The sequence below is a fragment of the Tiliqua scincoides genome, chromosome 4 (genome assembly GCF_035046505.1).
Source record: "Tiliqua scincoides isolate rTilSci1 chromosome 4, rTilSci1.hap2, whole genome shotgun sequence".
In the NCBI taxonomy this organism is placed as follows: domain Eukaryota; kingdom Metazoa; phylum Chordata; class Lepidosauria; order Squamata; family Scincidae; genus Tiliqua; species Tiliqua scincoides.
The window spans coordinates 194,633,411-194,647,654 of NC_089824.1; positions in this window are offsets into that span (position 1 = coordinate 194,633,411).

The window sequence follows — 14,244 nt, forward strand, 5'->3', positions numbered from 1 at the left end:
CAAAGTTCTGGTTAGTTATATCTTTTTGTGGGATAGAGGGGAGCCATATAGATTTTCTACCTAGAGTGCCAAAACATCTTGGAATGGTCATGTTGAATTGAGCATTTTTTTTCTAATTTCAGTTGTCCTAAATTTCTTTCTGGATCCTTCTCACTGTTTCCTAGTTCATGCCTTGCATTACAGTGGTCATATTTGATAAAGCAAGTTGAAAGACAGTGAATGGCCCAAGACCTCCATGGTCAAGCAAAAATTTGGACCTGATTTGAAGTTTCTGGGGTCCAGTCTCAACCCTCTAGGCACCATACTGCTCCTAGTGAATGGATCTCTTTAAGGTCACTTTTATTTGTTCTTCATGCTGTAAAAGCAAGGGTAAAGTTTCTTAATCATACATTACACCAGCAACATGTCTCATAGTAATGAGGTCTGTGAAGTCCACTTTTTATGTTTGGGTCAAATTCATGCGAGGCTTCCCATGGAAACGCAGCATTGACTCAGATATTATTAAATACTTGGTCACATTTGGCCTTTGCTTTTTAACTGCTGGCTGCTTGCTACCCAAGATAAACTGAGGTCTCAATTGAGACCTCAATTTAAATTGAGAGTTTTTCTTCTCTGTGTCATGGCAAACTTCTGTTTTCAGCAAGCTTTCAAATTTGGGTCAGCATTTTGTTCACCATATGTTTACCTGTTGGGATGAACAGTAACAGGATGGAAAATGTTTTGCACTTCTGAATCAAAACCTTCCAAGAGAGGCAACTAATAAAAAGTGCTAAAATATTTCTCTTATCCAAAGAGGTGATGTTCTTTCTAGTCAAGCAGGAAATATGAACGAGGACTGTTTGAGGATATCTATATGATTCTTGGCAATGGCTGCGGATTTTAAGAAAACATTCTTATTTTGGGGCATAGTCCTGGCAAAAGTCCAGTTTCCTGCTTCACTGCTTACATCACCACTTATGGATAAACTAGCATATTTGCAGGAAAGAAATCCTGTGCATTAGAAAAGACCCTTCTGTTTCTATTAGTTTCCATCTTAACTCACCAATTACGAATATGTTCTTGTATTGAAGGGTAGCCAAAAATTTCCATGATTCCATGGATGAACAGTTGGATGAATTACTGTAGAATGGATTTGGCTCTGAAACTAAAACCTGAGTGGGAAAGAGCATGACCTAGTTCAGAACATGCTCCAGTAAGCAGAGATACTAGAGTAATGCTAAGGCTCAGTAAGTATGTGATTGATTTGAGGCCATCTCTGTTGCCCTCCCACTGGGACTCTAGTCATGGAGAGAATGACTTCTCTTATGCAATTTTTGAGACACTGACAGACCCAGGTCTGCATCTTTGACTCTTCTCAGGTTTGGGACTCTCTTGTTTGGCTCGAGTGAAATGAACTTTCTGAAGGGTCTTGGAATCTGAACTGCAGCAGGTGGCCACTTGAGGTCCTCAGTGTCAAATGTTGCACATGCAGGCTTCAGGTTTAATAGTGTAATCTGCTGTGGATTTCATGTTTCCTACTTGGGCAAACTGGACTGGATTGCACCAGGAATGGAATCCAGATATAGTGCATTGCTCCCATCAGCCTCAAGTTCTTCCAAAGGAAAATGATCATTATTGGGAGTGTAAAACGTAAGGTCTAATATTGAGTGTTTGTGCATTTGTGTGTCAGGAGAAATGGAAATAATGTTTGTTGATGGGAATATGCACGCTTAAGTAACATGAAACTTCAGCACTTCCAGTGATTTTCTGTTTATCTGCTGTCTAATCTCATACCTCTTGTCCTTTGAGGCATGAAGCTTGTTGAATTGGTCCAGACTGAGGGAATTGCAGGTATAACTGAATAGATGGTAAAGGGCTATTTACTGCTAAAATTGGGTTCGATTCTTATATTAACATAAGAACATAAGAACAGCCCCACTGGATCAGGCCATAGGCCCATCTAGTCCAGCTTCCTGTATCTCACAGCGGCCCACCAAATGCCCCAGGGAGCACACCAGATAACAAGAGACCACATCCTGGTGCCCTCCCTTGCATCTGGCATTCTGACATAACCCATTTCTAAAATCAGGAGGTTGCGCATACACATCATGGCTTGTACCCCATAATGGATTTTTCCTCCAGAAACTTGTCCAATTCCCTTTTAAAGGTGTCTAGGCTAGACGCCAGCACCACATCCTGTGGCAAGGAGTTCCACAGACCGACCACACACTGAGTAAAGAAATATTTTCTTTTGTCTGTCCTAACCCGCCCAACACTCAATTTTAGTGGATGTCCCCTGGTTCGGGTATTATGTGAGAGTGTAAAGAGCATCTCCCTATCCACTCTGTCCATCCCCTGCATAATTTTGTATGTCTCAATCATGTCCCCCCTCAGGCGTCTCTTTTCTAGGCTGAAGAGGCCCAAATGCTGTAGCCTTTCCTCATAAGGAAGGTGCCCCAGCCCCGTAATCATCTTAGTCGCTCTCTTTTGCACCTTTTCCATTTCCACTATGTCTTTTTTGAGATGCGGCGACCAGAACTGGACACAATACTCCAGGTGTGGCCTTACCATAGATTTGTACAACTGCATTATAATACTAGCCGTTTTGTTCTCAATACCCTTCCTAATGAGCCCAAGCATAGAATTGGCCTTCTTCACTGCCACCGCACATTGGGTCGATACTTTCATCGACCTGTCCACCACCACCCCAAGATCTCTCCCCTGATCTGTCACAGACAGCTCAGAACCCATCAGCCTATATCTAAAGTTTTGATTTTTTTGCCCCAATGTGCATGACTTTACACTTACTGACATTGAAGTGCATCTGCCATTTTGCTGCCCATTCTGCCAGTCTGGAGAGATCCTTCTGGAGCTCCTCACAATCACTTCTGGTCTTTACCACTCGGAAAAGTTTGGTGTCGTCTGCAAACTTAGCCACTTCACTGCTCAACCCTGTCTCCAGGTCATTTATGAAGAGGTTGAAAAGCACCGGTCCCAGGACAGATCCTTGGGGCACACCGCTTTTCACCTCTCTCCATTGTGAAAATTGCCCATTGACACCCACTCTGTGCTTCCTGGCCTCCAACCAGTTCTCAATCCACAAGAGGACCTGTCCTCTAATTCCCTGACTGTGGAGTTTTTTCAGTAGCCTTTGGTGAGGGACCGTGTCAAACGCCTTCTGAAAGTCTAGATATATAATGTCCACGGGTTCTCCCGCATCCACATGCCTGTTGACCTTTTCAAAGAATTCTAAAAGGTTCGTGAGGCAAGACTTACCCTTACAGAAGCCATGCTGACTCTCCCTCAGCAAGGCCTGTTCATCTATGTGTTTTGAGATCCTATCTTTGATGAGGCATTCCACCATCTTACCCGGTATGGATATTCTGTGTAAAGAAACCAAATCAAACTCCAAATTTGTGTGTGTCGGGGTGGGGGGAGATTGAGAGAGCATCAGAGTGAAGCTACTCTTTCCAGGTTTGTTATGAGGTTCCATTGGCCTCAATTGATATTATCTGTGGCATCTCCAGGTAGTGGAGCTAATGACAATGGAGAACTTCTCCCTATTAGAATAGATGGTACTGGTCTAGCTCTCCAGAATAGCTCCCTCAGAGCTCTCCAGACTCCGGCACCCGGTCTAATTCCTTCCCCGCGTGAACAGAGCCCCTGCAGGCTGTGCACCCAGACTTCTGAGCAGTCGCGGCTGGCTGGAGCACAGTTTGGGGGAGATTGGTAGCAAGGTAGGCAGGCTCCCCCGTGGAACGGAAGGGAGGTCTTTCCAGGTGCACAACAGTTTCTAGTTTGGAGACCACTGGCCTAGATGGATTACTGATCTGAGTTGGTACATAAGGCAGCTCCTTGTATAGTTCATCCTTGAATATTATTTATCTTTCATCTATTTATACCCTTCCTTTTCAGCCATTAGGGCCACCGAGGCAGCTTATAAATGGTTGAAGAAAGAGCAAGCGCTCTTGGAAGCACCTGTCACCTTGACCAAATGTAAGAATGGAGCAGACCAGATTATGATGATCGGGTCAGGAAGACGGGGCTGCTTCTGTTTTCTCACACACAGCTGACAAAAGTGTCAGGCTGCTTCTCAAAACTTCATCCCCCATTAACTTTTTTTTCCTTGGACCATTGAAGTTGGTAGAATTTGGAACTGGTTGAGGCACCTAGGAGTTATTTTGTCTCAAGCATTTCAATAACGGCTCCTTTTTGTGGAGCCAATGGCAGCTAAAGTGTCTCCTGATCGAAGGAGGTGGAGGGTTGTACCTGCCTTCTGATTGAGTCCTGCACCTGCACTGTAGGCTTGAGGTCCTTTATTTAGCACTTGAGGATCCTAGAAATCTCTTCAAAGACCAAGCAAGACAATCAGCCAAACATCCTTCCCAAAAGCTTGGGATGGGCTTCCTTGCATTTGCTTCTGATAACGTCCAGAGTGATGGTGCTAAGTAATGGTTGGAATGATGACACAGACAGGCTGGATAAGAACCTCTTCTAGCTCTTCTCTGCATTGCTGCTCTGAGAATGATTTCTCCCAGTAAGAGCAGACATGCTGGAATCCCTTTGCTAAGAACTGATGTGAAATAGTGTCATTCTGACTCTAGTTTTGGACTCATTTTAAGACACGGAAGGTCGGATGGCATCAAAGCCTTAGGGGGAAGGACACTGTTAAATCAGTTGCAGAGAGAAGCTTGTATTGAAAGTACTGGCTGGTCATTAAGAAATCAGGATAAGGCCTGATAAGGTTTTATGAAATAGGAAAAGTGTTTCAGAATCTTCCTCTATGGACATATTGAATACTTTCCTTCATTGAAGAGTTAAAAATCTCTCATTTGGAGTATGAATTGATCAACTAGTGTTATAACAAGTGGTTACTAAATCTTGTATTTAGAAAGGATCCAGCAGATGACATAGAGACCAACTTACTGCATACAATCCTATGCATATTTTCCTGGGAGTAGGCCCAACTGAACACAATGGGACTTGTGAGTAGACCTGCATCAGATTGGGCTGCAAGTCTACTACATAGACCAAGGCACAATATCATTTGCTTGCTTCCTGTCAAACTACGACTTCAAAATCGCAATGGAAGATGCCACAAATGTCTGAGCATTATTTATTTGTTGGTTTTAGTATGCCATCCCAAGACTTAGTGTGTGGAGGTGGATGGATCACTGGGTAACAATCTACTAGTTCTATCTTAATTTTTGCTATCATTGGCCACCCAAAGCCAGTATGAATAAAAACATTTTGCGGGAGTAATGCAATAACCCTATCAATAGATAGAGTGAGAGACAACCTTGCCACATGAATTGTGGGTATCCACACAAGAGGGGCACAAATCAACAGAGCTAGGTGAGCTTAATTCCTTTAAAAGTGGGTTTAAGCACATCTAACCCCGAGTTGGATTATGGAGGTTGCCAAAGAAGAGTAATGTAGCAGGGAGAGAGGTGCAGAAGCTCCAAAGATTTATTTTTTTTTTAAAAAGAAACTAAATTAAACTAAACAAAAGATTCACAACATGATGACAGTTGTTATGTATTTGTGGGAGGGGGAGTTGTCTCAGCTATAATTGTGACACATACGGTCTGCTGTAGATACCCCTGAGTTGGATGAAATTGTGTTCCATGCCCTAATGTAGCAGTTGGCATCCTTCAGTCTCGGAAGACTATGGTATCGCACTCTTAATGGTTGTTCTGGAACAGAGTGTCCTCTCCAGTGCGCGAAGCCTGGGTAAAGTAGATATGGAGGATAGACTGTTTCCCTTGCAGCAAATCCCCCCTCTCCACGTTGTTGAAATGGTCCAATGGAAAGGCAGAGGCCAATACAGTTGGTTCTAGCGACATCGCAGGAGTTGCCAGAACGTGACTGTGTTCAGCCATGAACTGCCTCAGGGACTCCGGCTCCGGATTTTGCCTCAAGGTTGACTCCTGAAGCCTTTTCCATAACTGGATGTAGCCACAAGGCAGTGGAGGTTTGGGATCAGAGTTTTCCTTCTCTCAGATGAGCTGCCTTTCCAGGCTAACAGTCCCATCTACCCGGTGGCTATTTAGTCGCCTCTTACAGACAAGTACAGCCAAACTGAGGGCCTATTCTTATCCCCAGCCCCCAGGGGACAACTGATCTAGCAACACACATACATTAGCAACAGCCAGTCAGGTATCCAAAAGGAGGACAATTGAATCCAGTCTCTTGCTTCCTCTCCCAAACAGCTGGTTAATGCTATTGCTGAGATTCTGATTGTGTTTATGTATCTAGCCCTAGTTGTTGAAAAGGTCTAGCAACCTTGCACACAGCTCTTGTTTGCATGTACTGTATAGTTCCTTGTCCAGGTAGGGCTACGTGAGCAGAATTCCCAAAAATGTGAATACATAGCTCCTAGTTATATGAGGGTTTCTTGCAATAAGTGCACTAAGTAAGGGGGAAATTGTGGCTTTACTTTAACCACAGAATATTGCACTGGAATGTTGTCATATTTTTGATACTGCTTTGAAAGAAGATGGGTAGATTATGAAACAAACGTGCATTTATTTCCCAGTAAACAAACTATGTATCTTCTTTCCTGTCCAGGACTCGGGTTCCTTTAAAAGATCTTACCAGAAAATCTGGTATTATCTCCCATGTTCAGGCACAGAGTTAAGGATTTATTTTACATAGTAGAAATAGCAAAATGATGCTCAAAAGTCTGAACTAAAGCCCATCAGAGTTGTTAGCAAACATGTGACTTCATTCTACTGACCTATGTTCTGCAGTCCTATATACACACTTAACTGGAAGTAAGTCCCATTTAACACAATCCTATGTGACCTCTGAGTAGAGATACATAGAATTAGTTGGGGAAATCTGGATGGTTTCGTTCCTCAGTACCCTTGATTACTCCCACCCTTAAGTCAAGTTTTGGCACCAACTTCAAGCACTTTTAAAATGCAAACAAGTTCAAAATTGTAAAACAGGTTTACTATTTAGGGCTTATTTAGGGCTTGAGTGCAATGGAAGATGGGAAAGTCTTCAGAAACCCTTGGTTGATCTCCATCTTTTCCTCTTCCTTTCTCCATGGTTCCTGTGGACCACTCAATCGATCTAAACATGAAGGAAGGAGGAATAGGACCAATAGGTGAAAGTCCAACTGTAACAAAATTTTCAAAAATGTCTTTTATGTGCTTTTTCAGAGGCCAACGATATTGTTTTCAGAAGAAGCATTTTCATGAAACTGAAGCTTTTTTGCACTTTCATTCATTTTGCACTTGTTTAATTTGGTTTTTTGATATTTGCACCTTTGTGTTTTCATGAAGGAAATACTATAATTGTATCCAGTGCAGCTATTCTGGAACGTTGTGTCCTGAAGGTTACTATAAAATAAAAGCAAGATGTGATATGTTTTGTCAAGTGTTTACAATAACAATAAATGTGAATTATGGAATTATACAAATAATATTGAGTGGATGTTTTTGTTTTCAGGGATTTTGTTACGAATCATGGGCTAGGATGTACGCAAAATAAACTCAAAATGAATATTCAAAGTAAACAATCCATATAATGTATGAAATTCCAAAAAGTTTGATTGCATCTCTGAAGTGGTATTTGAATACGTGCTATTGACCAGGAAGGAAATTTAGATCTTGTTTACTTGAAACCTAAGGCTTCAACACTTGCTAGATTAAGGAAATCTTAGTTCATTAATCATGTGATTTTTAATTAGGGCTGAATTGAAACTTGAAGGATGTATGCTAGCTCAGCAGGGATTTAGAAGCATTTGAAGCTCATAATAATCACAGATTAATTTTCACAGATCCACCACCAAATTGTTACCTCCAGTCTGGAGGTCTAAGTTCTTCCCTAAGTGGTTGTTTGCTTCTAGTCCGGTTCTGGAGATGAATGTAACAGAAGCCTGGAAGTACTCAGCAATGTCCAACTTTGAAACAGAACACCCTGACCCAGATGAAGGCCTCAGATCTGTCCAGAGCTAGTAATTCACCTCGCATTAGTGGAGACACAATGATAACATGTGTACTTTTAATCCTGTGTGCCTGCATATTTGTATACAAATTGTGCATTTTAGAGAAGCAGATAGATCTATATACAGGTGTCCCCCCACTCATTTGACAGGTTAAGGACTGGAGCCATGGTGAAAAGCCGAAACGGTTGAAAACCTGGTCATTTTTTTTAGTACACAGATGTGGCTTCCAATGCTTTTTTAGCTAACAAATTGCAAATGTCTTTTAAATCTTGCAAATCCTTGCTGTCACACAAAGATTTCTTCAAATGGACTCTTATTAATGCCTTTGGGAATGGGAATAGGACTGGTGCTAAAGTTGGTGTGTGCGCTCTCTCTCTCTCTCTCTCTCTCTCTCTCTCACACACACACACACACACCAAAACAGTCTGAGTCACCATGTCATATCAAATCAGCATGGAGGAGGGCAATTTTAGCGTTTAGACCAGGGGTGCCCAAGCCCTGGCCCTGGGGCCGCTTGCGGCCCTTGAGGCCTCTCAATGCGGCCCTCAGGGAGCCCCTAGTCTCCAATGAGACTCTGGCCCTCCAAAGATTTGTTAGAGCCCACACTGGCCCCATGCAACTGCTCTCAGTGTGAGGACAACTATTTGACCTCTTGCGTGAGCTGTGGGATGAGGACTCCTCCACTGCTGCTTGTTTCATGTCTGTGATACAGTAGTAGCACCAAAGGAAAGGCCATCCTTGCTTTGTGCAAGGCCTTTTATAGGTCTTGAGCTATTGCAAGACCTTCATTCATTCGTATAAGTTCATCTTTAATATATTCATTTATGTAAACTTATGTAAATTTATTCAAATTTGAAATGTAAATTAATTCTTTTTTTCCCCTGGCCCCCAACACAGTGTCAGAGAGACGATGTGGCCCTCCTGCCAAAAACTTTGGACACCCCTGCTTTAGACCAACAGAGAGAAGTTGAAGGAGTGGAGCGTGTTTGGAGCGAATGACTTTCGTGTATAATTGAAATGTGTTAAAAGAGCAGAATGTTGAAAAACAAATGGTCAGAAAGCGGGAGACACCTCTATGTATGATTCAGAAGAGAGAGGACACCGTGATGGTGATACTCAAAGTAAGGCACACCTTTAGGGTTGCATCGAAAAACATGAGAATTCTGAGGTGCCTAAGAAGCTGCCTTATACTTTCAGATCTGAAATTTTATACTGTCAACACAGATTGGCAGCTGCTCTATAAAATTTCAGGGCAGAAATTTTTCTCTGCCTCACCTGGAGATGCCAGATATTGAAACTGGGCCCTTCCGCGTGTAAAGCTCACATGCTCCAATGACATACACCCTGCATATTTACATGTGCCCTCAGTCATGCCAGGGCTCTTTTGTCTTTGATCACCTTTGGGACTGGGAAGAGGGGACTCATTCCAGACAGAACAGGCTTTAAAAAAGAAATTAATACAGCAAAAGGGAAGAGGATAAAAATATGAAGCTACCAGTAACTATAAGCAATCACTGCTTACGCAAGCAAGCATAGTTACAAAATATTAACTAGAAGATACATCGAGCACTATTCCTTCCCCCCACCCCCTTGGACCAGGCCGGGGAGTAAATGCCATTATCTGGATAGGCTGTGTGGAACACAATGTGGTGCTATGCAAAATTTTAAAAAATCCCACCTTGCGTTACCTGACTGATGGTGGGAATGCCCAGGACCCAGACTGGTAAATGAGTGGCCCTTCATAAACGTGGCTGCTGTAGTCAAAGGCGCTCAGTGTGCATTAGCACCTTTCAGCTCTCAGGTTGTCAGTGCTGCTGGCATTTAAAGTGACACATGTCATAATTAGCTCAGCTCAGCTCCAGCGTGTGACTTACTTCTAGAAAATAGGGCACTTTGTTTAAACAGTTTTCACTTTCCTTTGCTGGGCTCTAATCTGCCAGTGAGGTAAACTCTCCTCCTCCTCTTCCAGTTATTTCCAACCCCCCTGTTTCCAAGAGCAGGGTAATAATTTACTTCCTGACATAAGCCACTCCTTGAAATTATTCTTGTGACCTTCAGACTAATTCGTAAAAATAAAAACAGGAGGAATGAGGCAAGGAGGGAGGAAGCAACAGCAGGATGACAGTGGACTGAAAATGATCTTTCCTGCTTCCTGAGAGACCCCAAGAAGCCTACCTGCTAGAATCCTCTTCTTTAGCAGGTAAAGTCTGGACCTGCAGTACTTCTCTCATATTCAGATATATTTGAAGAAGCACAAATGAAGAGGTGTTTGATGGGAAAAAAACAACAACCCTGAATCAAGCAAGAGACGCTTGCCAGTGCCTTGGAATTGATCCACTGGGATGTGTGCTATTTGTGCATCTCCCTTTACTCACTGTTTGGCAGCTCAAGTCAGCTGGTTCTGATCTACAAAGGGCGCAATCCTAATCCACTTTCCAACTCTGACATAAGGGGAATGCAGCTCTGAGGTAAGGGAACAGACATTCCCCTACTTTGAGGTGGCCTCCGTGAGTGCCACCCAACTGCAGGATGCAGCACATGTCCCTTTGGCACAGCTATGCCAGTGCTGGAAAATTAGTTAAGATTTGGGCCAAAGAGTGTTACATCCTCATGTGAACTAACAGTAGGAGGATAGCTTCCTCCGCCCAAATACGACTTTTTTTTAAGGAACAAATTTGGTTTCAATTGGTTTGAGCTCTTGTGAGCAACGGGGTCTGTTTCATCATGCCAGTGAAGCGATGAATGCTCATGCTTTGGGACTGCAACCAAACAGAGCATTGCTTCCAGAGTTTTCTTTTCAATAGCATTCTGTAGGAGCTAGCCTGGCACTGGTTTGGTGACAGGCAATAAACTTATGGAGAAATCAGTTCAGGCCTGTGGCCAGAAATGATCTGGTGAGGTGTCCTGAGGGGCAGGAATCATGATAGAAGATCCAGAACATAAATTCAGGTAGCTTAATATGTGCATTGTTGTTTGTTTTATTTCTTGTGAGCTTTGCTCTGCTACATAACCTTCATTTATTTCAACTAGGCTTATTCAGGTTTTTGGCACAAGAAACAGCATTAAACAAATGAAGTTTGCACAACAGTAAGAATCTGGAAGAGTCATCTCCTCCCTGGCCTTCACTGACATTGCTCAGGTACCCGCCCCCCTCCACAAAGCAGGAGTGACACAATTCTTGAAAGAAACAGGGCCATGATTTATTTGAAATTACAGTGCTGGGCAACAATTGGCAGCTGCAGCAGGGCCTGAGGCACCTGAGGGGCGGACATGATTGAGATGTACAAAATAATGCACGGGATGCATAGCGTGAATAGAGGGATGTTCTTTTCCCTCTCACAATCCCAGAACCAGGGGACATCCACTAAAATTGAGTGTTGGGAGAGTTAGAACAGACAAAAGAAATTACCCAGCAGGTAATTGTTCTGTCCTAGAGTCCTCTTCCTCAACTTTATCCACATAGTTTCTTCCAGTCCCCCAGTGCATTACTAACAAAACAAAAGGGGCAACTTACATGTTATGGGTCATGTCTAGTTTGACCCCTTAGTTCAGTGGTTCCCAGACTGTGAGCCATAGTTCCCCAAGGAGCTGTGGAATCTTCATGGAAAGACCCACTGCCCTAAACAATGGATAGGATTGTAGCCCTAATAAGGAGCCACAGCCAATGGCCCATTAGGTCAAGGGAGCCATTCAAAAATGTTTGGGTAACCACTACCTTAGGGGAAGGCTAGATGTGTATCTATTTGTGTACTTTTTTTGATAAAAGCAGGCATGTGGGGGGGGGAGCCCTAGTTGAGATTGAGACCCACAGGGAAGGGGAGATGTGCTCTTTTCCAGTGTGCCATTTTCAAACTGAAAATTGCCCCCAATCTTCTTGCGAATGGAGTAAAAATCACAGCATCACGATTATGATTAACAACAACAGTACCCAGGGGAAGAGCAAACTTCCCCCCTCTCTAGTCATCCTGGTCAAGACTAGGGTTGCCTCTCCCTCCCGTCCCCACACCTGTTTTGAGCAGAAAAGTGGCACTTCCAGTTAGATACATGCTTATACAGCAAAATTAGGTCTGCACATCTTATTTGTGTCCCTAAGGGTGAAATCTTAAAAAGCTAGGAACACAACTTGACCTGAACTTGGCAGCCATCTTGAGTAAACAGTGCAGCTCGGATAATGCTAATAAATTAATGCCAATGAAACAATAGCCATGCATAAAGTTAGAGTCCTAAGAGTGTTTACTCTGAAACAGGTTTCATTGAGATTATCCGGTGTTCTAAATAAATGTACTTGGGATTGAAATACTAAGGCAATTAAGGTTTTTTTGCACACTGGGATTGTGAACTGTTTCTCAAGCCCAGTTCCTTTGCTGCAGATCTTCAACAGCTGGTTTTCAGCTTAGCAGACTCGTGTAAAGATGTATATTAGAAGGGTTGGGGGACATGCATTCCTTTTCTAGAACACTTAAATGCACATGTATTCACTTTTGTGTAGAAGTAGGTACCAATAGCCCATGCAAGTACATGAACAAAATCTAAGCTAATGAACCTGACTATGAGGATAAGGCTGTAGCTCATTCGCAAAGCACCTGCTTTTCATGCAGAAGATCCCAGGTTCAGTTCCTGGCATCTCTAGGTAAGACTAGCAAAGAACCTTGTGAGAAACCCTGCAGAGTCCCTACCAGTCAGCGTAGATAGTTTTGAGCCAGCCCAGATGGGCCAATGGTTCAACTCAACATATGGTAGCGTCATATCATTAAAACAGGTTTGATAGGACTTATTTGAATCTGATCTCTGATCTGAACTTTTGAACCTGATTACAATGTAAGTTGACAAAACAGAGATGAAAGTTGGTGGCCCATATTTCTCTGCTGACATCTGCTTCTCACTGCAGCCCAAAAGCATGTGTGTGTGTAATATAAACACAGAGACAGTATGAGGAAATTTATAATGAACAATGTATTTGTGAATGAGAAATTGAGCAGGAGAGATGGATCCAAGCTTTCTACAGAGTCCCCTGCTACTCACAAAGAACCCATGGGAAGCAAGGGTCAGCAGCTCACCTTGTACCAGGCTTTAAAGCCCTCAGAAGCAGTGAGAGATTTTTTTTTAGCTTCCCAATAAAGTGTGAGCTCAATTGGGGCACTGTCCCAAAAAGATGTTTCCCCTGTGAAACTGGAATCCTGAGACTTTCTTCCTGGAGCTACCTTAGCATTGAAAGGCCTGGCTGATTAACAGCTGCAATGCTTAATCATTAAACTGCCCCGTTCTTTTGATTTGAGGCTGGTATCACATGGGCAGAAGGCATGGCAAGCCCAGATTCCCACAGTTGCCCCTGCCCTGTCTCTCATGGCATGGTTTATCAGCAACGGAGACAGACTGTGCGGAGTAGGAGAATTTATAACTCAGTCCTGTTGATAAATGTATTTCTCTGACCTGAGAAATGTCTTGATCCTGGAATGAGAAATGGGAGCTGCCAGGCCAAGGTCTGGGATAAAGGCTGCAATGCTATACATAGTAATCTGGAGGTAAGTATCATTGAACTCAATAGGATTTAAATCTAAATAGGCAGACATGCTTGAGCTTTCAACAGTGTGATTTCACTTGCTGATTTCTGCAGATCAAGATGGTATAGAGATGAGCCTTGTCACCCACTGATGCCTGCAGATCCAGTTGCAGCTAAAGGCACAGAAGCAGGGACCAGTTAAAAGAACGACAACCCTAATCATCCTGCTGGAGGAAGGGTACTGAATATCAGGTAGCAAGGAGTTCAAAAGTGAGTCCAGATTGGCAATTTTTTCTGCAAAGAAGGGATGCATTCCATACAGCATTCCTTGATTTATCACTTTCTGGGTTTCTAAGAGAAAGGTATTGTAAAATGGTGCTGGATCAAAGTCCCTTGGTGTCTATCTTTGTCTCACAATAGTTAAACCTCACCCTTTAGACCCTCCAAGCTACATCACACTCCCTTAGCAAGGTGCTCTTCACTGACTATTGATGGATTATTCTGAAATTGTACGGGGCCACCTTTCAGCCTTACTGCTTCCGGGGCAGCTAATGAAAGTACAATGTCGAATATACAATAATTCAAAAGCAGCAGCAGTGCAAGCATAACATCACTGCAGCAGGTAAGAAGTAAAAAACAACAACACAAAACTGGGCTACAGATTGGAAGTCAGAGATTCAAAAGCTGGGGAAAATATAAAGGTCTTCTCCTAATGCTGAAAATCAGCACAAGATGAAACTCCTTGGAGTGGGCATTCAAAAGAAGGTGCCACAACTCTGGTCACCTGCCCTACCTCTAAATGTGGGGG